Source organism: Colletes latitarsis, unplaced genomic scaffold (genome assembly GCF_051014445.1).
Source record: "Colletes latitarsis isolate SP2378_abdomen unplaced genomic scaffold, iyColLati1 scaffold0002, whole genome shotgun sequence".
Taxonomy (NCBI): Eukaryota; Metazoa; Arthropoda; class Insecta; order Hymenoptera; family Colletidae; genus Colletes; species Colletes latitarsis.
The window spans coordinates 11,706,256-11,731,753 of NW_027488365.1; positions in this window are offsets into that span (position 1 = coordinate 11,706,256).

Genomic DNA, 25,498 nt, shown 5'->3' on the forward strand with positions numbered 1-25,498 from the left:
AGGTCTAGGATTTGCCGTCATCAGGCTCATTCTTTCGCATATTTCTCAAACTTGGAGGCTAGATTCTGGGCCTTTTCTGGATTGTATCACGTAGTAATGAAGTACAACACTGAAACAGTCAATTAAACCTGGTTTCCATCAATATCCTAGAGGACAACGCAAGTTAGGTCTGGGATAGGTCTTGGACTTGCCCTCACCAGGCTCATACTTTCGCGTTTTTCACATACTTCTTGAACAGATCCAGGGTTTTTTCTGGTTTGGATCACGTAGTAGTGTGGTACCACACTGAAACAGTCCATGAAACTTGGTTTGGATCAATATTTTAGAGGATAACGCATGTTAGGTCTAGGTTAGGTCTGGGATTTTCACTCATCAGACTCATACTTTCGCCTTCTTCACATACTTGTTGAACGGATCCTGGGTTTTTTCTGGTTTGGATCACGTAGTAATGTGGGTCCACACTGAAACAATCAATTAAACCTGGTCTTGATAAATATTTTAGAGGAAAACGCATGTTAGGTCTGGGATAGGTCTGGGATTTGCCCTCATCAGACTCATACTTTCGCACACTTCACATACTCGTTGAACAGATTCTGGGTTTTTTCTGGTTTGGATCACGTAGTAATGTGGTACCACACTGAAACAGTCGATTAAACCTGGTTTCGATCAATATTTTAGAGGATAACGCATGTTAGGTCTAGGTTAGGCCTGGGATTTTCACTCATCAGGCTCATACTTTCGCATTCTTCACATACTTGTTGAACGGATCCTGGGTTTTTTCTGGTTTGGATCACGTAGTAATGTGGGTCCACATTGAAACAATCAATTAAACCTGGTCTTGATAAATATTTTAGAGGATAACGCAAGTTAGGTCTGGGATAGGTCTGGGATTTGACCTCATCAGACTCATACTTTCGCATTCCTCACATACTTGTTGAACTGATCCAGTGTTTTTTCTGGTTTGGATCACGTAGTAATGTGGTACCACACTGAAACAGTCGATTAAACCTGGTTTCGATCAATATTTTAGAGGATAACGCATGTTAGGTCTAGGTTAGGCCTGGGATTTTCACTCATCAGCCTCATACTTTCGCATTCTTCACATACTTGTTGAACGGATCCTGGGTTTTTTCTGGTTTGGATCACGTAGTAATGTGGGACCACAGTGAAACAGCCAATTAAACCTGGTTTCGATCAATATTTTAGAGAATAATTCATGTTAGGTCTAGGTTAGGTCTGGGATTTTCACTCATCAGGCTCATTCTTTCGCATATTTCTCATACTTGATGGCTAGATCCTGGGCTTTTTCTAGATTGCATCACGTAGTAATGAAGTACAACACTGAAACAGTCAATTAAACCTGGTTTCCATCAATATCTTAGAGGACAACGCAAGTTAGGTCTGGGATTGGTCTGGGACTTTCCCTCATCAGGCTCATACTTTCGCGTTTTTCACATACTTGTTGAACAGATCCTGGGTTTTTTCTGGTTTGTATCACGTAGTAGTGTGGTACCACACTGAAACAGTCCATTAAACCTGGTTTGGATCAATATTTTAGAGGATAACGCATGTTAGGTCTAGGTTAGGTCTGGGATTTTCACTCATCAGACTCATACTTTCGCATTCCTCACATACTTGTTGAACTGATCCCGGGTTTTTTCTGGTTTGGATCACGTAGTAATGTGGTACCACACTGAAACAGTCGATTAAACCTGGTTTCGATCAATATTTTAGAGGATAACGCATGTTAGGTCTAGGATAGGCCTGGGATTTTCATTTATCAGACTCATACTTTCGCATTCTTCACATACTTGTTGAACGGATTCTGGGTTTTTTCTGGTTTGGATCACGTAGTAATGTGGGGCCACACTGAAAGAGTCAATTAAACCTGGTTTCGATCAATATTTTAGAGAATAATTCATGTTAGGTCTAGGTTAGGTCTGGGATTTGCTCTCAGCAGGCTCATTCTTCCGCATATTTCTCATACATGTTGAACAGATCCTGGGTTTTTTCTGGTTTGGATCACGTAGTAATGTGGGACCACACTGAAACAATCAATTAAACCTGGTCTTGATAAATATTTTAGAGGATAACGCATGTTAGGTCTGGGTTAGGTCTAGGATTTGCCCTCATCAGGCCCATACTTTCGCATATTTCTCATACTTCATGGCTAGATCCTGGGCTGATTCTGGATTGTATCACGTAGTAATGTGGTACCACGCTGAAACAGTCAATTAAACCTGGTTTCGATCAATATTTTAGAGGATAACGCATCTTAGGTCTGGGTTAGGTCTAAGATTTGCCCTCATCAGGCTCACAGTTTCGCGTTTTTCACATACTTGTTGAACAGATCCTGGGTTTTTTCTGGTTTGGATCACGAAGTAGTGTGGTACCACACTGAAACAGTCCATTAAACCTGGTTTCGCTCAATATTTTAGAGGATAACGCATGTTAGGTCTAGGTTAGGTCTGGGATTTGCTTTCATCAGGCTCATTCTTTCGCATATTTCTCATACTTGATGGCTAGATCCTGGGTTTTTTCTGGTTTGGATCACGTAGTAATGTGGTACCACACTGAAACGGTAAATTAAACCTGGTTTCGATCAATATTTTAGAGGATAACGCAAGTTAGGTCTGGGATAGGTCTGGGATTTGCCCGCATCAGGCTCATACTTTCGCATTCTTCACATACTTGTTGAACTGATCCTGGGTTTTTTCTGGTTTGGATCACGTCGTAATGTGGTACCACACTGAAACAGTCGATTAAACCTGGTTTCGATCAATATCTTAGAGGATAACGCATGTTAGGTCAAAGTTAGCCCTGGGATTTTCACTCATCAGACTCATACTATCGCATTCTTCACATACTTGTTGAACTGATCCTGGGTTTTTTCTGGTTTGGATCACGTAGTAATGTGGTACCACACTGAAACAGTCGATTAAACCTGGTTTCCATCACTATTTTAGAGGACAACGCAAGTTAGGTCTAGGTAAGGCCTGAGATTTGCACTGATCAGACTCATACTTTCGCATTCTTCACATACTTGTTGAACGGATCCTGGGTTTTTTCTGGTTTGGATCTCGTAGTAATGTGGTACCACACTGAAACAGTCGATTAAACCTGGTCTCGATCAATATTTTAGAGAATAATTCATGTTAGGTCTCGGTTAGGTCTGGGATTTGCTCCACATCAGGCTCATTCTTTCGCATATTTCTCATACTTGATGGCTAGATCCTGAGCTTTTTCTGGATTGCATCACGTAGTAATGAAGTACAACACTGAAACAGTCAATTAAACCTGGTTTCCATCAATATCTTAGAGGACAACGCATGTTAGGTCTAGGTTAGGCCTGGGATTTTCACTCATCAGGCTCATACTTTCGCATTCTTCACATACTTGTTGAACTGATCCTGGGTTTTTTCTGGTTTGGATCACGTAGTAATGTGGTACCACACTGAAGCAGTCGATTAAACCTGGTTTCGATCAATATTTTAGAGGATAACGCATGTTAGGTCTGGGATAGGTCTCGGATTTGCCCTCATCAGACTGATACTTTCGCACACTTGACACACTCGTTGATCAGATCCTGGGTTTTTTTCTGGTTTGGATCACGTAGTAATGTGGTACCACACTGAGACATTTAATTAAAACTGGTCTTGATAACTATTTTAGAGGATAACGCATGTTAGGTCTGGGTTACGTCTGTGATTTGCCCTCATCAGCGTCATTCTTTCGCAGTTTTAACACGCATGTTGACCTGATCGAGGGTTTTCTTTGCTTTGGATCACGTAGTAAAGTTGTACCACACTAAGACAGTCAATTAAACCTGGTTTCGATCAATATTTTAGAGGATATCGCAAGTTAGGTCTGGGATAGGTCTGGGATTTTCACTCATCAGACTCATACTTTCGCATTCTTCACATACTTGTTGAACGGATCCTGGGTTTTTTCTGGTTTGGATCACGGAGTAATGTGGGACCACACTGAAACAATCAATTAAACCTGGTCTTGATAAATATTTTAGAGGATGACGCATGTTAGGTCTGGGTTAGGTCTAGGATTTGCCCTCGTCAGGCTCATACTTTCGCATATTTCTCATACTTCAAGGCTAGATCCTGGGCTGTTTCTGGATTGTATCACATAGTAATGTGGTACCACACTGAAACAGTCGATTAAACCAGGTTTCGATCAATACTTTTGAGGATAACGCATGTTATGTCTGGGTTAGGTCTAGGATTTGCACTCGTCAGGCTGATACTCTCGCATATTTCTCATACTTCATGGCTAGATCCTGGGCTATTTCTGGATTGGATCACGTAGTAATGTGGTACCACACTGAAACATTCAATTAAACCTGGTCTTGATAAATATTTTAGAGGATAACGCATGTTAGGTCTGGGTTAGGTCTAGGATTTGCCCTCATCAGGCTCATTCTTTCGCATATTACTCATACTTGATGGCTAGATCCTGGGCTTTTTCTGGTTTGGATCACGTAGTAATGTGGGACCACACTGAAACAATCAAGTAAACCTGGTCTTGATAAATATTTTAGAGGATAACGCATGTTAGGTCTGGGTTAGGTCTAGGATTTGCCCTCATCAGGCTCATACTATCGCTTATTTCTCATACTTCAAGGCTAGATCCTGGGCTGTTTCTGGATTGTATCACATAGTAATGTGGTACCACACTGAAACAGTCGATTAAACCAGGTTTCGATCAATACTTTTGAGGATAACGCATGTTATGTCTGGGTTAGGTCTAGGATTTGCTCTCGTCAGGCTGATACTTTCGCATATTTCTCATACTTCATGGCTAGATCCTGGGCTATTTCTGGATTGGATCACGTAGTAATGTGGTACCACACTGAAACATTCAATTAAACCTGGTCTTGATAAATATTTTAGAGGATAACGCATGTTAGGTTTGGGTTAGATCTAGGATTTGCCCTCATCAGGCTCATACTTGCGCATATTTCTCATACTTCATGGCTAGATCCTGGGCTGTTTCTGGATTGTATCACGTAGTAATGTGGTACCACGCTGAAACAGTCAATTAAACCTGGTTTCGATCAATATTTTAGAGGATAACGCAAGTTAGATCTGGGATAGGTCTGGGATTTGACCTCATCAGACTCATACTTTCGCACCCTTCACGTACTCGTTGAAGAGATACTGGGTTATTTTCTTGTTTGGATCACATAGTAATGTGGTACCACACTGAAACTGTCGATTAAACCAGGTTTCGATCAATATTTTTGAGGATAACGCATGTTAGGTCTAGGTTAGGCCTGGGATTTTCACTCATCAGGCTCATTCTTTCGCATATTACACATACTTGATGGCTAGATCCTGGGCTTTTTCTGGATTGCATGAGGTAGTAATGTGGTACCACACTGAAACATTCCATTAAACCTGGTTTGGATCAATATTTTAGAGGATAACGCAAGTTAGGTCTGGGATCGGTCTGGGATTTGCCCTCATCAGGCGCATACTTTCGCGTTTTTCACATACTTGTTTAACAGATCATGGGTTTTGTCTGGTTTGGGTCACGTAGTAGTGTGATACCACACTGAAACAGTCGATTAAACCTGGTTTCGATCAATATTTTAGAGGATAACGCATGTTAGGTCTAGGATAGCCCTGGGATATTCACTCATCAGACTCAAACTTTCGCATTCTTCACATACTTGTTGAACTGATCCTGGGTTTTTTCTGGTTTGGATCACGTAGTAATGTGGTACCACACTGAAACGGTCAATTAAACCTGGTTTCGATCAATATTTTAGAGTATAACGCAAGTTAGGTCTGGGATAGGTCTTGGATTTGACCTCATCAGACTCATACTTTCGCACACCTCACATACTCGTTGAACAGATCCTGGGCTATTTTCTAGTTTGGATCACATAGTAATGTGGTACCACACTGAAACAGTCGATTAAACCAGGTTTCGATCAATATTTTAGAGGATAACGCAAGTTAGGTCTGGGATAGGTCTGGGATTTTCACTCATCAGACTCATACTTTCGCATTCTTCACATACTTGTTGAACTGATCCTGGGTTTTTTCTGGTTTGGATCACGTAGTAATGAGGTACCACACCCAAACGGTCAATTAAACCTGGTTTCGATCAATATTTTAGAGGATAACGCAAGTTAGGCCTGGGATAGGTGTGGGATTTGCCCTCATCAGGCTCATACTTTCGCATTCTTCACATACTTGTTGAACTGATCCTGGGTTTTTTCTGGTTTGGATCACGTAGTAATGTGGTACCACACTGAAACGGTCAATTAAACCTGGTTTCGATCAATATTTTAGAGTATAACGCAAGTTAGGTCTGGGATAGGTCTTGGATTTGACCTCATCAGACTCATACTTTCGCACACCTCACATACTCGTTGAACAGATCCTGGGTTATTTTCTGGTTTGGATCACATAGTAATGTGGTACCACACTGAAACAGTCGATTAAACCAGGTTTCGATCAATATTTTAGAGGATAACGCAAGTTAGGTCTGGGATAGGTCTGGGATTTGACCTCATCAGACTCATACTTTCGCATTCTTCACATACTCCTTGAACAGATCCTCGGTTATTTTCTGGTTTGGATCACATAGTAATGTGGTACCACACTGAAACAGTCGATTAAACCAGGTTTCGATCAATATTTTAGAGGATAACGCATGTTAGGTCTATGTTAGCCCTGGGATTCTCACTCATCAGACTCATACTTTCGCATTCTTCACATACTTGTTGAACTGATCCTGGGTTTTTTCTGGTTTGGATCACGTAGTAATGTGGTACCACACTGAAACAGTCGATTAAACCTGGTTTCGATCAATATTTTAGAGGATAACGCATGTTAGGTCTATGTTAGCCCTGGGATTTGACCTCATCAGACTCATACTTTCGCATTCTTCACATACTTGTTGAACTGATCCTGGGTTTTTTCTGGTTTGCATCACATAGTAATGTGGTACCACACTGAAACAGTCGATTAAACCAGGTTTCGATCAATATTTTAGAGGATAACGCATGTTAGGTCTAGGTTAGGTCTGGGATTTTCACTCATCAGACTCATACTTTCGCATTCTTCACATACTTGTTGAACGGATCCTGGGTTTTTTCTGGTTTGGATCACGTAGTAATGTGGTACCACACTGAAACAGTCGATTAAACCTGGTCTCGATCAATATTTTAGAGAATAATTCATGTTAGGTCACGGTTAGGTCTGGGATTTGCTCCACATCAGGCTCATTCTTTCGCATATTTCTCATACTTGATGGCTAGATCCAGAGCTTTTTCTGGATTGCATCACGTAGTAATGAAGTACAACACTGAAACAGTCAATTAAACCTGGTTTCCATCAATATCTTAGAGGACAACGCATGTTAGGTCTAGGTTAGGCCTGGGATTTTCACTCATCAGGCTCATACTTTCGCATTCTTCACATACTTGTTGAACTGATCCTGGGTTTTTTCTGGTTTGGATCACGTAGTAATGTGGTACCACACTGAAGCAGTCGATTAAACCTGGTTTCGATCAATATTTTAGAGGATAACGCATGTTAGGTCTGGGATAGGTCTCGGATTTGCCCTCATCAGACTCATACTTTCGCACACTTGACACACTCGTTGATCAGATCCTGGGTTTTTTTCTGGTTTGGATCACGTAGTAATGTGGTACCACACTGAAACATTTAATTAAAACTGGTCTTGATAACTATTTTAGAGGATAACGCATGTTAGGTCTGGGTTACGTCTGTGATTTGCCCTCATCAGCGTCATTCTTTCGCAGTTTTAACACGCATGTTGACCTGATCGAGGGTTTTCTTTGCTTTGGATCACGTAGTAAAGTGGTACCACACTAAGACAGTCAATTAAACCTGGTTTCGATCAATATTTTAGAGGATATCGCAAGTTAGGTCTGGGATAGGTCTGGGATTTTCACTCATCAGACTCATACTTTCGCACACCTCACATACTCGTTGAACAGATCCTGGGTTATTTTCTGGATTGTATCACATAGTAATGTGGTACCACACTGAAACAGTCGATTAAACCAGGTTTCGATCAATACTTTTGAGGATAACGCATGTTATGTCTGGGTTAGGTCTAGGATTTGCACTCGTCAGGCTGATACTCTCGCATATTTCTCATACTTCATGGCTAGATCCTGGGCTTTTTCTGGTTTGGATCACGTAGTAATGTGGGACCACACTGAAACAATCAATTAAACCTGGTCTTGATAAATATTTTAGAGGATAACGCATGTTAGGTCTGGGTTAGGTCTAGGATTTGCCCTCATCAGGCTCATTCCTTCGCATATTACTCATACTTGATGGCTAGATCCTGGGCTTTTTCTGGTTTGGATCACGTAGTAATGTGGGACCACACTGAAACCATCAATTAAACCTGGTCTTGATAAATATTTTAGAGGATAACGCATGTTAGGTCTGGGTTAGGTCAGGGTTTGCCCTCATCAGGCTCATACTATCGCTTATTTCTCATACTTCAAGGCTAGATCCTGGGCTGTTTCTGGATTGTATCACATAGTAATGTGGTACCACACTGAAACAGTCGATTAAACCAGGTTTCAATCAATACTTTTGAGGATAACGCATGTTATGTCTGGGTTAGGTCTAGGATTTGCTCTCGTCAGGCTGATACTTTCGCATATTTCTCATACTTCATGGCTAGATCCTGGGCTATTTCTGGATTGGATCACGTAGTAATGTGGTACCACACTGAAACATTCAATTAAACCTGGTCTTGATAAATATTTTAGAGGATAACGCATGTTAGGTTTGGGTTAGGTCTAGGATTTGCCCTCATCAGGCTCATACTTGCGCATATTTCTCATACTTCATGGCTAGATCCTGGGCTGTTTCTGGATTGTATCACGTAGTAATGTGGTACCACGCTGAAACAGTCAGTTAAACCTGGTTTCGATCAATATTTTAGAGGATAACGCAAGTTAGATCTGGGATAGGTCTGGGATTTGACCTCATCAGACTCATACTTTCGCACCCTTCACGTACTCGTTGAAGAGATACTGGGTTATTTTCTTGTTTGGATCACATAGTAATGTGGTACCACACTGAAACTGTCGATTAAACCAGGTTTCGATCAATATTTTTGAGGATAACGCATGTTAGGTCTAGGTTAGGCCTGGGATTTTCACTCATCAGGCTCATTCTTTCGCATATTACACATACTTGATGGCTAGATCCTGGGCTTTTTCTGGATTGCATCACGTAGTAATGTGGTACCACACTGAAACATTCCATTAAACCTGGTTTGGATCAATATTTTAGAGGATAACGCAAGTTAGGTCTGGGATCGGTCTGGGATTTGCCCCCATCAGGCGCATACTTTCGCGTTTTTCACATACTTGTTTAACAGATCATGGGTTTTGTCTGGTTTGGGTCACGTAGTAGTGTGATACCACACTGAAACAGTCGATTAAACCTGGTTTCGATCAATATTTTAGAGGATAACGCATGTTAGGTCTAGGATAGCCCTGGGATATTCACTCATCAGACTCAAACTTTCGCATTCTTCACATACTTGTTGAACTGATCCTGGGTTTTTTCTGGTTTGGATCACGTAGTAATGTGGTACCACACTGAAACGGTCAATTAAACCTGGTTTCGATCAATATTTTAGAGTATAACGCAAGTTAGGTCTGGGATAGGTCTTGGATTTGACCTCATCAGACTCATACTTTCGCACACCTCACATACTCGTTGAACAGATCCTGGGTTATTTTCTGGTTTGGATCACATAGTAATGTGGTACCACACTGAAACAGTCGATTAAACCAGGTTTCGATCAATATTTTAGAGGATAACGCAAGTTAGGTCTGGGATAGGTCTGGGATTTTCACTCATCAGACTCATACTTTCGCATTCTTCACATACTTGTTGAACTGATCCTGGGTTTTTTCTGGTTTGGATCACGTAGTAATGAGGTACCACACCGAAACGGTCAATTAAACCTGGTTTCGATCAATATTTTAGAGGATAACGCAAGTTAGGCCTGGGATAGGTCTGGGATTTGCCCTCATCAGGCTCATACTTTCGCATTCTTCACATACTTGTTGAACTGATCCTGGGTTTTTTCTGGTTTGGATCACGTAGTAATGTGGTACCACACGGAAACGGTCAATTAAACCTGGTTTCGATCAATATTTTAGAGTATAACGCAAGTTAGGTCTAGGATAGGTCTTGGATTTGACCTCATCAGACTCATACTTTCGCACACCTCACATACTCGTTGAACAGATCCTGGGTTATTTTCTGGTTTGGATCACATAGTAATGTGGTACCACACTGAAACAGTCGATTAAACCAGGTTTCGATCAATATTTTTGAGGATAACGCATGTTAGGTCTAGGTTAGGTCTGGGATTTTCACTCATCAGACTCATACTTTCGCATTCTTCACATACTTGTTGAACGGATCCTGGGTTTTTTCTGGTTTGGATCACGTAGTAACGTGGTACCACACTGAAACAGTCGATTAAACCTGGTTTCGATCAATATTTTAGAGATTAATTCATGTTAGGTCTATGTTAGGTCTGGGATTTGCTCTCATCAGGCTCATTCTTTCGCATATTTCTCATACATTTTGAACAGATCCTGGGTTTTTTCTGGTTTGGATCACGTAGTAATGTGGGACCACACTGAAACAATCAATTAAACCTGGTCTTGATAAATATTTTAGAGGATAACGCATGTTAGGTCTGGGTTAGGTCTAGGATTTGCCCTCATCAGGCTCATACTTTCGCATATTTCTCATACTTCAAGGCTTGATCCTGGGCTGTTTCTGGATTGTATTACGTAGTAATGTGGTACCACGCTGAAACAGTCAATTAAACCTGGTTTCGATCAATATTTTAGAGGATAACGCATGTTAGGTCTGGGATAGGTCTAGGATTTGCCCTCATCAGGCTCTTACTTTCGCATATTTCTCATACTTCATGGCTAGATCCTGTGCTATTTCTGGATTGGATCACGCAGTAAAGTGGTACCACACTGAAACATTCAATGAAACCTGGTCTGGATAAATATTTTAGAGGATAACGCATCTTAGGTCTGGGTTAGGCCTGGGATTTGCCCTCATCAGGCTCATTGTTTCGCATATTTCTCATACATGTTGAACAGATCCTGGGCTTTTTCGGGTTTGGTTCACGTAGTAATGTGGTACCACACTGAAACATTCAATTAAACCTTTCCTTGATAAATATTGTAGAGGATAACGCATGTTAAGTTTGGGTTAGGTCTAGGATTTGCCCTCATCAGGCTCATACTTTCGCATATATCTCATACTTCATGGCTAGATCCTGGGCTTTTTCTGGATTGCATCACGTAGTAATGTGGTACCACACTGAAACATTCCATTAAACCTGGTTTGGATCAATATTTTAGAGGATAACGCAAGTTAGGTCTGGGATCGGTCTGGGATTTGCCCTCATCAGGCGCATACTTTCGCGTTTTTCACATACTTGTTTAACAGATCATGGGTTTTGTCTGGTTTGGGTCACGTAGTAGTGTGATACCACACTGAAACAGTCGATTAAACCTGGTTTCGATCAATATTTTAGAGGATAACGCATGTTAGGTCTAGGATAGCCCTGGGATATTCACTCATCAGACTCAAACTTTCGCATTCTTCACATACTTGTTGAACTGATCCTGGGTTTTTTCTGGTTTGGATCACGTAGTAATGTGGTACCACACTGAAACGGTCAATTAAACCTGGTTTCGATCAATATTTTAGAGTATAACGCAAGTTAGGTCTGGGATAGGTCTTGGATTTGACCTCATCAGACTCATACTTTCGCACACCTCACATACTCGTTGAACAGATCCTGGGTTATTTTCTGGTTTGGATCACATAGTAATGTGGTACCACACTGAAACAGTCGATTAAACCAGGTTTCGATCAATATTTTAGAGGATAACGCAAGTTAGGTCTGGGATAGGTCTGGGATTTTCACTCATCAGACTCATACTTTCGCATTCTTCACATACTTGTTGAACTGATCCTGGGTTTTTTCTGGTTTGGATCACGTAGTAATGAGGTACCACACCGAAACGGTCAATTAAACCTGGTTTCGATCAATATTTTAGAGGATAACGCAAGTTAGGCCTGGGATAGGTCTGGGATTTGCCCTCATCAGGCTCATACTTTCGCATTCTTCACATACTTGTTGAACTGATCCTGGGTTTTTTCTGGTTTGGATCACGTAGTAATGTGGTACCACACTGAAACGGTCAATTAAACCTGGTTTCGATCAATATTTTAGAGTATAACGCAAGTTAGGTCTGGGATAGGTCTTGGATTTGACCTCATCAGACTCATACTTTCGCACACCTCACATACTCGTTGAACAGATCCTGGGTTATTTTCTGGTTTGGATCACATAGTAATGTGGTACCACACTGAAACAGTCGATTAAACCAGGTTTCGATCAATATTTTAGAGGATAACGCAAGTTAGGTCTGGGATAGGTCTGGGATTTGACCTCATCAGACTCATACTTTCGCATTCTTCACATACTCCTTGAACAGATCCTCGGTTATTTTCTGGTTTGGATCACATAGTAATGTGGTACCACACTGAAACAGTCGATTAAACCAGGTTTCGATCAATATTTTTGAGGATAACGCATGTTAGGTCTAGGTTAGGCCTGGGATTTTCACTCATCAGACTCATACTTTTGCATTCTTCACATACTTGTTGAACGGATCCTGGGTTTTTTCTGGTTTGGATCACGTAGTAATGTGGGACCACACTGAAACATTCAATGAAACCTGGTCTGGATAAATATTTTAGAGGATAACGCATCTTACGTCTGGGTTAGGCCTAAGATTTGCCCTCATCAGGCTCACAGTTTAGCGTTTTTCACATACTTGTTGAACAGATCCTGGGTTTTTTCTGGTTTGGATCACGAAGTAGTGTGGTACCACACTGAAACAGTCCACTAAACCTGGTCTGGATAAATATAATACAGGATAACGCATCTTAGGTCTGGGTTAGGTCTAATATTTGCCCTCATCAGGCTCACAGTTTAGCGTTTTTCACATACTTGTTGAACAGATCCTGGGCTATTTCTGGTTTGGATCACGAAGTAGTGTGGTACCACACTGAAACAGTCCATTAAACCTGGTTTTGATCAATGTTTTAGAGAATAATTCATGTTAGGTCTAGGTTAGGTCAGGGATTTGCTCTCATCAGGCTCATTCTTTCGCATATTTCTCATACTTGATGGCTAGATCCTGGGCTTTTTCTGGATTGCATCACGTAGTAATGAAGTACAACACTGAAACAGTCAATTAAACCTGGTTTCCATCAATATTTTGGAGAATAATTCATGTTAGGTCTAGGTTAGGTCTGGGATTTGCTCTCATCAGGCTCATTCTTTGGCATATTTCTCATACTTGATGGCTAGATCCCGGGCTTTTTCTGGATTGCATCACGTAGTAATGAAGTACAACACTGAAACAGTCAATTAAACCTGGTTTCCATCAATATTTTAGAGGACAACGCATGTTAGGTCTAGGTTAGGCCTGGGATTTGCCCTCGTCAGGGTCATACTGTCGCAGTTTTAACATACTTGTTGAACGGATCCTGTGTTTTTTCTGGTTTGGTTCACGTAGTAATGTGGTACCGCACTGAAACATTCAATTAAACCTGGTCTTGATAAATATTTTAGAGGATAACGCATGTTAGGTTTGGGTTAGGTCATTCATGTTAGGTCTAGGTTAGGTCAGGGATTTGCTCCCATCAGGCTCATTCTTTCGCATATTTCTCATACTTGATGGCTAGATCCTGGGCTTTTTCTGGATTGCATCACGTAGTAATGAAGTACAACACTGAAACAGTCAATTAAACCTGGTTTCGATCAATATTTTAGAGAATAATTCATGTTAGGTCTAGGTTAGGTCTGGGATTTGCTCTCATCAGGTTCATTCTTTCGCATATTTCTCATACTTGATGGCTAGATCCTGGGCTTTTTCTGGATTGCATCACGTAGTAATGAAGTACAACACTGAAACAGTCAATTAAACCTGGTTTCCATCAATATTCTAGAGGACAACGCATGTTAGGTCTAGGTTAGGCCTGGGATTTTCACTCATCAGACTCATACTTTCGCATTCTTCACATACTTGTTGAACGGATCCTGGGTTTTTTTCTGGTTTGGATCACGTAGTAATGTGGGACCACACTGAAACAGTCAATTAAACCTGGTTTCCATCAATATTTTAGAGAATAATTCATGTTGGGTCTAGGTCAGGTCTGGGATTTGCTCTTATCAGGCTCATTCTTTCGCATATTTCTCATACTTGATGGCTAGAGCCTGGGCTTTTTCTGGATTGCATCACGTAGTAATGAAGTACAACACTGAAACAGTCAATTAAACCAGGTTTCCATCAATATCTTAGAGGACAACGCAAGTTAGGTCTGGGATATGTCTGGGATTTGCCCTCATCAGTCTCATACTTTCGCGTTTTTCCAATACTTGTTGAACAGATCCTGGGTTTTTTCTTGTTTGGATCACGCAGTAGTGAGGTACCACGCTGAAACAGTCCATTAAACCTGGTTTGGATCAATATTTTAGAGGATAACGCATGTAAGGTCTAGGTTAGGCCTGGGATTTTCACTCATCAGACACATACTTTCGCATTCTTCACATACTTGTTGAACGGATCCTGGGTTATCTCTGGTTTGGATCACGTAGTAATGTGGGACCACACTGAAACAGTCCATTAAACCTGGTTTCGCTCAATATTTTAGAGGATAACGCATGTAAGGTCTAGGTTAGGTCTGGGATTTGCTCTCATCAGGCTCACAGTTTAGCGTTTTTCACATACTTGTTGAACAGATCCTGGGTTTTTTCTGGTTTGGATCACGAAGTAGTGTGGTACCACACTGAAACAGTCCATTAAACCTGGTTTCGCTCAATATTTTAGAGGATAACGCATGTTAGGTCTAGGTTAGGTCTGGGATTTGCCCTCATCAGGCTCACAGTTTAGCGTTTTTCACATACTTGTTGAACAGATCCTGGGTTTTTTCTGGTTTGGATCACGTAGTAGTGTGGTACCACGCTGAAACAGACCATTAAACCTGGTTTGGATCAATATTCTAGAGAATAATTCATGTTAGGTCTAGGTTAGGTCTGGGATTTGCTCTCATCAGGCTCATTCTTTCGCGTTTTTCACATACTTGTTGAACAGATCCTGGGTTTTTTCTGGTTTGGATCACGAAGTAGTGTGGTACCACACTGAAACAGTCCATTAAACCTGGTTTCGCTCAATATTTTAGAGGATAACGCATGTTAGGTCTAGGTTAGGTCTGGGATTTGCTCTCATAAGGCTCATTCTTTCGCATATTTCTCATACTTGATGGCTAGATCCTGGGCTTTTTCTGGATTGCATCACGTAGTAATGTAGTACCACACTGAAACAGTCAATGAAACCTGGTTTCCATCAATATTTTAGAGGACAACGCAAGTTGGGTCTAGGTAAGTCCTGAGATTTTCACTGATCAGACTCATACTTTCGCATTCTTCACATACTTGTTGAACGGATCCTGGGTTTTTTCTGGTTTTGGTCACGCAGTAATGAGGTACCACAATGAAACATTCAATTAAACCTGGTCTTGATAAAAATTTTACAGAATAACGCATGTTAGGTCTGGGTTACGTCTAGGATTTGCCCTCATCAGGCTCATACTTTCGCATATTTCTCATGCTTCATGGCTAGATCCTGGGCTTTTTCTGGATTGCATCACGTAGTAATGAAGTACACCACTGAAACAGTCAATTAAAACTGGTTTCGATCAATATTTTAGAGAATAATTCATGTTAGGTCTAGGTTAGGTCTGGGATTTGCTCTCATCAGGCTCATTCTTTCGCATATTTCTCATACTTGATGGCTAGATCCTGGGCTTTTTCTGGATTGCATCACGTAGTAATGAAGTACAACACTGAAACAGTCAATTAAACCTTGTTTCCATCAATATTTTAGAGGACAACGCATGTTAGTTCTAGGTTAGGCCTGGGATTTGCCCTCATCAGGGTCATACTGTCGCAGTTTTAACATACCTGTTGAACGGATCCTGGGATTTTTCTGGTTTGGTTCACGTAGTAATGTGGTACCACACTGAAACATTCAATTACACCTGGTCTTGATAAATATTTTAGAGGATAACGCATGTTAGGTTTCGGTTAGGTCTAGGATTTGCCCTCATCAGGCTCATACTTTCGCATATTTCTCATTCTTCATGGCTAGATCCTGGGCTGTTTCTGGATTGTACCACGTAGTAAAGTGGTACCACACTGAAACATTCAATGAAACCTGGTTTCGATCAATATTTTAGAGGATAACACAAGTTAAGTCTGGGATAGGTCTGGGATTTGACCTCATCAGACTCATTCTTTCGCGTTTTTCACATACTTGTTGAACAGATCCTGGGTTTTTTCTGGTTTGGATCACGTAGTAGTGTGGTACCACACTGAAAGAGTCCATTAAACCTGGTTGCGATCAATATTTTAGAGGATAACGCATGTTAGGTCTGGGTTAGGTCTAGTATTTGCCCTCATCAGGCTTATTCTTTCGCATATTTCTCAAACTTGATGGCTTGATCCTGGGCTTTTTCTGGATTGCATCACGTAGTAATGTGGTACCACACTGAAACATTCAATTAAACCTGGTCTTGATAAATATTTTAGAGGATAACGCATGTTAGGTCTGGGTTAGGTCTAGGATTTGCCCCCATCAGGCTCATACTTTCGCATATTTCTCATACTTCATGGCTAGATCCTGGGCTATTTCTGGATTGGATCACGTAGTAAAGTGGTACCACACTGAAACATTCAATGAAACCTCGTCTGGATAAATATTTTAGAGGATAATGCATGTTAGGTCAAGGTTAGGTCTAAGATTTGCCCTCATCAGACTCATACTTTCGCATTCTTCACATACTTGTTGAACGGATCCTGGGTTTTTTCTGGTTTGGATCACGTAGTAATGTGGGACCACACTGAAGCAGTCAATTAAACCTGGTTTCGATCAATATTTTAGAGAATAATTCATGTTAGGTCTAGGTTAGGCCTGGGATTTGCTCTCATCAGGCTCATTCTTTCGCATATTTCTCATACTTGATGGCTAGCTCCTGGGCTTTTTCTGGATTGCATCACGTAGTAATGAAGTACAACACTGAAACAGTCAATTAAACCTGGTTTCCATCAATATCTTAGAGGACAACGCAAGTTAGGTCTGGGATATGTCTGGGATTTGCCCTCATCAGGCTCATTCTTTCGCACATTTCTCATACATGTTGAACAGATCCTGGGTTTTTTCTGGTTTGGATCACGTAGTAATGTGGGACCACACTGAAACAATCAATTAAACCTGGTCTTGATAAATATTTTAGAGGATAACGCATGTTAGGTCTGGGTTAGGTCTAGGATTTGCCCTCATCAGGCTCATACTTTCGCATATTTCTCATACTTCAAGGCTAGACCCTGGGCTGTTTCTGGATTGTATCACGTAGTAATGTGGTACCACGCTGAAACAGTCAATTAAACCTGGTTTCGATCAATATTTTAGAGGATAACGCAAGTTAGGTCTGGGATAGGTCTAGGATTTGCTCTCATCAGGCTCTTACTTTCGCATATTTCTCATACTTCATGGCTAGATCCTGGGCTATTTCTGGATTGGATCACGTAGTAAAGTGGTACCACACTGAAACATTCAATAAAACCTGGTCTGGATAAATATTTTAGAGGATAACGCATCTTAGGTCTGGGTTAGGTCTAAGATTTGCCCTCATCAGGCTCACAGTTTAGCGTTTTTCACATACTTGTTGAACAGATCCTGGGTTTTTTCTGGTTTGGATCACGAAGTAGTGTGGTACCACACTGAAACAGTCCATTAAACCTGGTTTCGCTCAATATATTAGAGGATAACGCATGTAAGGTCTAGGTTAGGTCTGGGATTTGCTCCCATCAGGCTCATACTTTCGCATATTTCTCATACTTCAAGGCTAGACCCTGGGCTGTTTCAGGATTGTATCACGTAGTAATGTGGTACCACGCTGAAACAGTCAATTAAACCTGGTTTCGATCAATATTTTAGAGGATAACGCAAGTTAGGTCTGGGATAGGTCTAGGATTTGCCCTCATCAGGCTCTTACTTTCGCATATTTCTCATACTTCATGGCTAGATCCTGGGCTATTTCTGGATTGGATCACGTAGTAAAGTGGTACCACACTGAAACATTCAATAAAACCTGGTCTGGATAAATATTTTAGAGGATAACGCATCTTAGGTCTGGGTTAGGTCTAAGATTTGCCCTCATCAGGCTCACAGTTTAGCGTTTTTCACATACTTGTTGAACAGATCCTGGGTTTTTTCTGGTTTGGATCACGAAGTAGTGTGGTACCACACTGAAACAGTCCATTAAACCTGGTTTCGCTCAATATATTAGAGGATAACGCATGTAAGGTCTAGGTTAGGTCTGGGATTTGCTCCCATCAGGCTCATTCTTTCGCATATTTCTCATACTTGATGGCTTGATCCTGGGCTTTTTCTGGATTGCATCACGTAGTAATGTGGTACCACACTGAAACAGTCGATTAAACCTGGTTTCGATCAATATTTTAGAGGATAACGCAAGCTAGGTCTGGGATAGGTCTGGGATTTGACCTCATCAGACTCATACTTTCGCACACTTCACATACTCCTTGAACAGATCCTGGGTTATTTTCTGGTTTGGATCACATAGTAATGTGGTACCACACTGAAACAGTCGATTAAACCAGGTTTCGATCAATATTTTAGAGGATAACGCATGTTAGGTCTAGGTTAGGCCTGGGATTTGACATCATCAGACTCATACTTTCGCACACTTCACATACTCCTTGAACAGATCCTGGGTTATTTTCTGGTTTGGATCACATAGTAATGTGGTACCACACTGAAACAGTCGATTAAACCAGGTTTCGATCAATATTTTAGAGGATAACGCATGTTAGGTCTAGGTTAGGCCTGGGATTTGACATCATCAGACTCATACTTTCGCACACTTCACATACTCCTTGAACAGATCCTGGGTTATTTTCTGGTTTGGATCACATAGTAATGTGGTACCACACTGAAACATTCAAGTAAACCTGTTTTCGATCAATATTTTAGAGAATAATTCATGTTAGGTCTAGGATAGGTCTGGGATTTGCTTTCATCAGGCTCATTCTTTCGCATATTTCTCATACATGTTGAACAGATCCTGGGTTTTTTCGGGTTTGGTTCACGTAGTAATGTGGTACTACACTGAAACATTCAATTAAACCTTTTCTTGATAAATATTTTAGAGGATAACGCATATTAGGTTTGGGTTAGGTCTAGGATTTGCCCTCATCAGGCTCATACTTTCGCATATATCTCATACTTCATGGCTAGATCCTGGGCTGTTTCTGGATTGTATCAGGTAGTAAAGTGGTACCACACTGAAACATTCAATGAAACCTGGTCTTTATAAATATTTTAGAGGATAACGCATCTTAGGTCTGGGTTAGGTCTAAGATTTGCCCTCATCAGTCTCACAGTTTAGCGTTTTTCACATACTTCTTGAACAGATCCTGGGCTTTCTCTGGTTTGGATCACGAAGTAGTGTGGTACCACACTGAAACAGTCCATTAAACCTGGTTTGGATCAATATTTTAGAGGATAACGCATGTTAGGTCTAGGTTAGGCCTGGGATTTTCACTCATCAGACTCATACTTTCGCATTCTTCATATACTTGTTGAACGGATGCTGGGTTATTTCTGGTTTGGATCACGTAGTAATGTGGGACCACACTGAAACAGTCAATTAAACCTGGTTTCGATCAATATTTTAGAGAATAATTCATGTTAGGTCTATGTTAGGTCTGGGATTTGCTCTCATCAGGCTCATTCTTTCGCATATTTCTCATACATGTTGAACAGATCCTGGGTTTTTTCTGGTTTGGATCACGTAGTAATGTGGGACCACACTGAAACAATCAATTAAACCTGGTCTTGATAAATATTTTAGAGGATAACGCATGTTAGGTCTGGGTTAGGTCTAGGATTTGCCCTCATCAGGCTCAAACTTTCGCATATTTCTCATACTTCAAGGCTTGATCCTGGGCTGTTTCTGGATTGTATTACGTAGTAATGTGGTACCACGCTGAAACAGTCAATTAAACCTGGTTTCGATCAATATTTTAGAGGATAACGCAAGTTAGGTCTGGGATAGGTCTAGGATTTGCCCTCATCAGGCTCTTACTTTCGCATATTTCTCATACTTCATGGCTAGATCCTGTGCTATTTCTGGATTGGATCACGTAGTAAAGTGGTACCACACTGAAACATTCAATGAAACCTGGTCTGGATAAATATTTTAGAGGTTAACGCATGTTAGGTCTGGGTTAGGTCTAAGATTTGCCCTCATCAGGCTCACAGTTTAGCGTTTTTCACATACTTGTTGAACAGATCCTGGGATTTTTCTGGTTTGGATCACGAAGTAGTGTGGTACCACACTTAAACAGTCCATTAAACCTGGTTTCGCTCAATATTTTAGAGGATAACGCATGTAAGGTCTAGGTTAGGTCTGGGATTTGCTCTCACCAGGCTCATTCTTTCGCATATTTCTCATACTTGATGGCTAGATCCTGGGCTTTTTCTGGTTTGGATCACGTAGTAATGTGGTACCACACTGAAGCAGTCGATTAAACCTGGTTTCGATCAATATTTTAGAGGATTACGCAAGTTAAGTTTGGGATTGGTCTGGGATTTGACCTCATGAGACTCATACTTTCGCACACTTCACATACTCGTTGAACAGATCCTGGGTTATTTTCTGGTTGGGATCACATAGTAATGTGGTACCACACTGAGACAGTCGATTAAACCAGGTTTCGATCAATATTTTTGAGGATAACGCATGTTAGGTCTAGGTTAGGCCTGGGATTTTCACTCATCAGACTCATACTTTTGCATTCTTCACATACTTGTTGAACGGATCCTGGGTTTTTTCTGGTTTGGATCACGTAGTAATGTGGGACCACACTGAAACATTCAATGAAACCTGGTCTGGATAAATATTTTAGAGGATAACGCATCTTACGTCTGGGTTAGGCCTAAGATTTGCCCTCATCAGGCTCACAGTTTAGCGTTTTTCACATACTTGTTGAACAGATCCTGGGTTTTTTCTGGTTTGGATCACGAAGTAGTGTGGTACCACACTGAAACAGTCCACTAAACCTGGTCTGGATAAATATAATACAGGATAACGCATCTTAGGTCTGGGTTAGGTCTAATATTTGCCCGCATCAGGCTCACAGTTTAGCGTTTTTCACATACTTGTTGAACAGATCCTGGGCTATTTCTGGTTTGGATCACGAAGTAGTGTGGTACCACACTGAAACAGTCCATTAAACCTGGTTTTGATCAATATTTTAGAGAATAATTCATGTTAGGTCTAGGTTAGGTCAGGGATTTGCTCTCATCAGGCTCATTCTTTCGCATATTTCTCATACTTGATGGCTAGATCCTGGGCTTTTTCTGGATTGCATCACGTAGTAATGAAGTACAACACTGAAACAGTCAATTAAACCTGGTTTCCATCAATATTTTAGAGAATAATTCATGTTAGGTCTAGGTTAGGTCTGGGATTTGCTCTCATCAGGCTCATTCTTTGGCATATTTCTCATACTTGATGGCTAGATCCCGGGCTTTTTCTGGATTGCATCACGTAGTAATGAAGTACAACACTGAAACAGTCAATTAAACCTGGTTTCCATCAATATTTTAGAGGACAACGCATGTTAGGTCTAGGTTAGGCCTGGGATTTGCCCTCGTCAGGGTCATACTGTCGCAGTTTTAACATACTTGTTGAACGGATCCTGTGTTTTTTCTGGTTTGGTTCACGTAGTAATGTGGTACCGCACTGAAACATTCAATTAAACCTGGTCTTGATAAATATTTTAGAGGATAACGCATGTTAGGTTTGGGTTAGGTCTAGGATTTGCCCTCATCAGGCTCATACTTTCGCATATTTCTCATACTTCATGGCTAGATCCTGGGCTGTTTCTGGATTGGATCACGTAGTAATGTGGTACCACACTGAAACAGTCAAATAAACCTGGTTTTGATCAATATTTTAGAGAATAATTCATGTTAGGTCTAGGTTAGGTCAGGGATTTGCTCCCATCAGGCTCATTCTTTCGCATATTTCTCATACTTGATGGCTAGATCCTGGGCTTTTTCTGGATTGCATCACGTAGTAATGAAGTACAACACTGAAACAGTCAATTAAACCTGGTTTCGATCAATATTTTAGAGAATAATTCATGTTAGGTCTAGGTTAGGTCTGGGATTTGCTCTCATCAGGTTCATTCTTTCGCATATTTCTCATACTTGATGGCTAGATCCTGGGCTTTTTCTGGATTGCATCACGTAGTAATGAAGTACAACACTGAAACAGTCAATTAAACCTGGTTTCCATCAATATTCTAGAGGACAAGGCATGTTAGGTCTAGGTTAGGCCTGGGATTTTCACTCATCAGACTCATACTTTCGCATTCTTCACATACTTGTTGAACGGATCCTGGGTTTTTTTCAGGTTTGGATCACGTAGTAATGTGGGACCACACTGAAACAGTCAATTAAACCTGGTTTCCATCAATATTTTAGAGAATAATTCATGTAGGGTCTAGGTCAGGTCTGGGATTTGCTCTTATCAGGCTCATTCTTTCGCATATTTCTCATACTTGATGGCTAGATCCTGGGCTTTTTCTGGATTGCATCACGTAGTAATGAAGTACAACACTGAAACAGTCAATTAAACCAAGTTTCCATCAATATCTTAGAGGACAACGCAAGTTAGGTCTGGGATATGTCTGGGATTTGCCCTCATCAGTCTCATACTTTCGCGTTTTTCACATACTTGTTGAACAGATCCTGGGTTTTTTCTTGTTTGGATCACGCAGTAGTGAGGTACCACGCTGAAACAGTCCATTAAACCTGGTTTGGATCAATATTTTAGAGGATAACGCATGTAAGGTCTAGGTTAGGCCTGGGATTTTCACTCATCAGACACATACTTTCGCATTCTTCACATACTTGTTGAACGGATCCTGGGTTATTTCTGGTTTGGATCACGTAGTAATGTGGGACCACACTGAAACAGTCCATTAAACCTGGTTTCGCTCAATATTTTAGAGGATAACGCATGTAAGGTCTAGGTTAGGTCTGGGATTTGCTCTCATCAGGCTCACAGTTTAGCGTTTTTCACATACTTGTTGAACAGATCCTGGGTTTTTTCTGGTTTGGATCACGAAGTAGTGTGGTACCACACTGAAACAGTCCATTAAACCTGGTTTCGCTCAATATTTTAGAGGATAACGCATGTTTGGTCTAGGTTAGGTCTGGGATTTGCCCTCATCAGGCTCACAGTTTAGCGTTTTTCACATACTTGTTGAACAGATCCTGGGTTTTTTCTGGTTTGGATCACGTAGTAGTGTGGTACCACGCTGAAACAGACCATTAAACCTGGTTTGGATCAATATTCTAGAGAATAATTCATGTTAGGTCTAGGTTAGGTCTGGGATTTGCTCTCATCAGGCTCATTCTTTCGCGTTTTTCACATACTTGTTGAACAGATCCTGGGTTTTTTCTGGTTTGGATCACGAAGTAGTGTGGTACCACACTGAAACAGTCCATTAAACCTGGTTTCGCTCAATATTTTAGAGGATAACGCATGTTAGGTCTAGGTTAGGTCTGGGATTTGCTCTCATAAGGCTCATTCTTTCGCATATTTCTCATACTTGATGGCTAGATCCTGGGCTTTTTCTGGATTGCATCACGTAGTAATGTAGTACCACACTGAAACAGTCAATGAAACCTGGTTTCCATCAATATTTTAGAGGACAACGCAAGTTGGGTCTAGGTAAGTCCTGAGATTTTCACTGATCAGACTCATACTTTCGCATTCTTCACATACTTGTTGAACGGATCCTGGGTTTTTTCTGGTTTTGGTCACGCAGTAATGAGGTACCACAATGAAACATTCAATTACACCTGGTCTTGATAAAAATTTTACAGAATAACGCATGTTAAGTCTGGGTTACGTCTAGCATTTGCCCTCATCAGGCTCATACTTTCGCATATTTCTCATACTTCATGGCTAGATCCTGGGCGTTTTCTGGATTGCATCACGTAGTAATGAAGTACAACACTGAAACAGTCAATTAAAACTGGTTTCGATCAATATTTTAGAGAATAATTCATGTTAGGTCTAGGTTAGGTCTGGGATTTGCTCTCATCAGGCTCATTCTTTCGCATATTTCTCATACTTGATGGCTAGATCCTGGGCTTTTTCTGGATTGCATCACGTAGTAATGAAGTACAACACTGAAACAGTCAATTAAACCTTGTTTCCATCAATATTTTAGAGGACAACGCATGTTAGGTCTAGGTTAGGCCTGGGATTTGCCCTCATCAGGGTCATACTGTCGCAGTTTTAACATACCTGTTGAACGGATCCTGGGATTTTTCTGGTTTGGTTCACGTAGTAATGTGGTACCACACTGAAACATTCAATTACACCTGGTCTTGATAAATATTTTAGAGGATAACGCATGTTAGGTTTGGGTTAGGTCTAGGATTTGCCCTCATCAGGCTCATACTTTCGCATATTTCTCATACTTCATGGCTAGATCCTGGGCTGTTTCTGGATTGTACCACGTAGTAAAGTGGTACCACACTGAAACATTCAATGAAACCTGGTTTCGATCAATATTTTAGAGGATAACACAAGTTAAGTCTGGGATAGGTCTGGGATTTGACCTCATCAGACATATTCTTTCGCGTTTTTCACATACTTGTTGAATAGATCGTGGGTTTTTTCTGGTTTGGATCACGTAGTAGTGTGGTACCACACTGAAAGAGTCCATTAAACCTGGTTGCGATCAATATTTTAGAGGATAACGCATGTTAGGTCTGGGTTAGGTCTAGGATTTGCCCCCATCAGGCTCATACTTTCGCATATTTCTCATACTTCATGGCTAGATCCTGGGCTATTTCTGGATTGGATCACGTAGTAAAGTGGTACCACACTGAAACATTCAATGAAACCTGGTCTGGATAAATATTTTAGAGGATAACGCATGTTAGGTCAAGGTTAGGTCTAAGATTTGCCCTCATCAGACTCATACTTTCGCATTCTTCACATACTTGTTGAACGGATCCTGGGTTTTTTCTGGTTTGGATCACGTAGTAATGTGGGACCACACTGAAGCAGTCAATTAAACCTGGTTTCGATCAATATTTTAGAGAATAATTCATGTTAGGTCTAGGTTAGGCCTGGGATTTGCTCTCATCAGGCTCATTCTTTCGCATATTTCTCATACTTGATGGCTAGCTCCTGGGCTTTTTCTGGATTGCATCACGTAGTAATGAAGTACAACA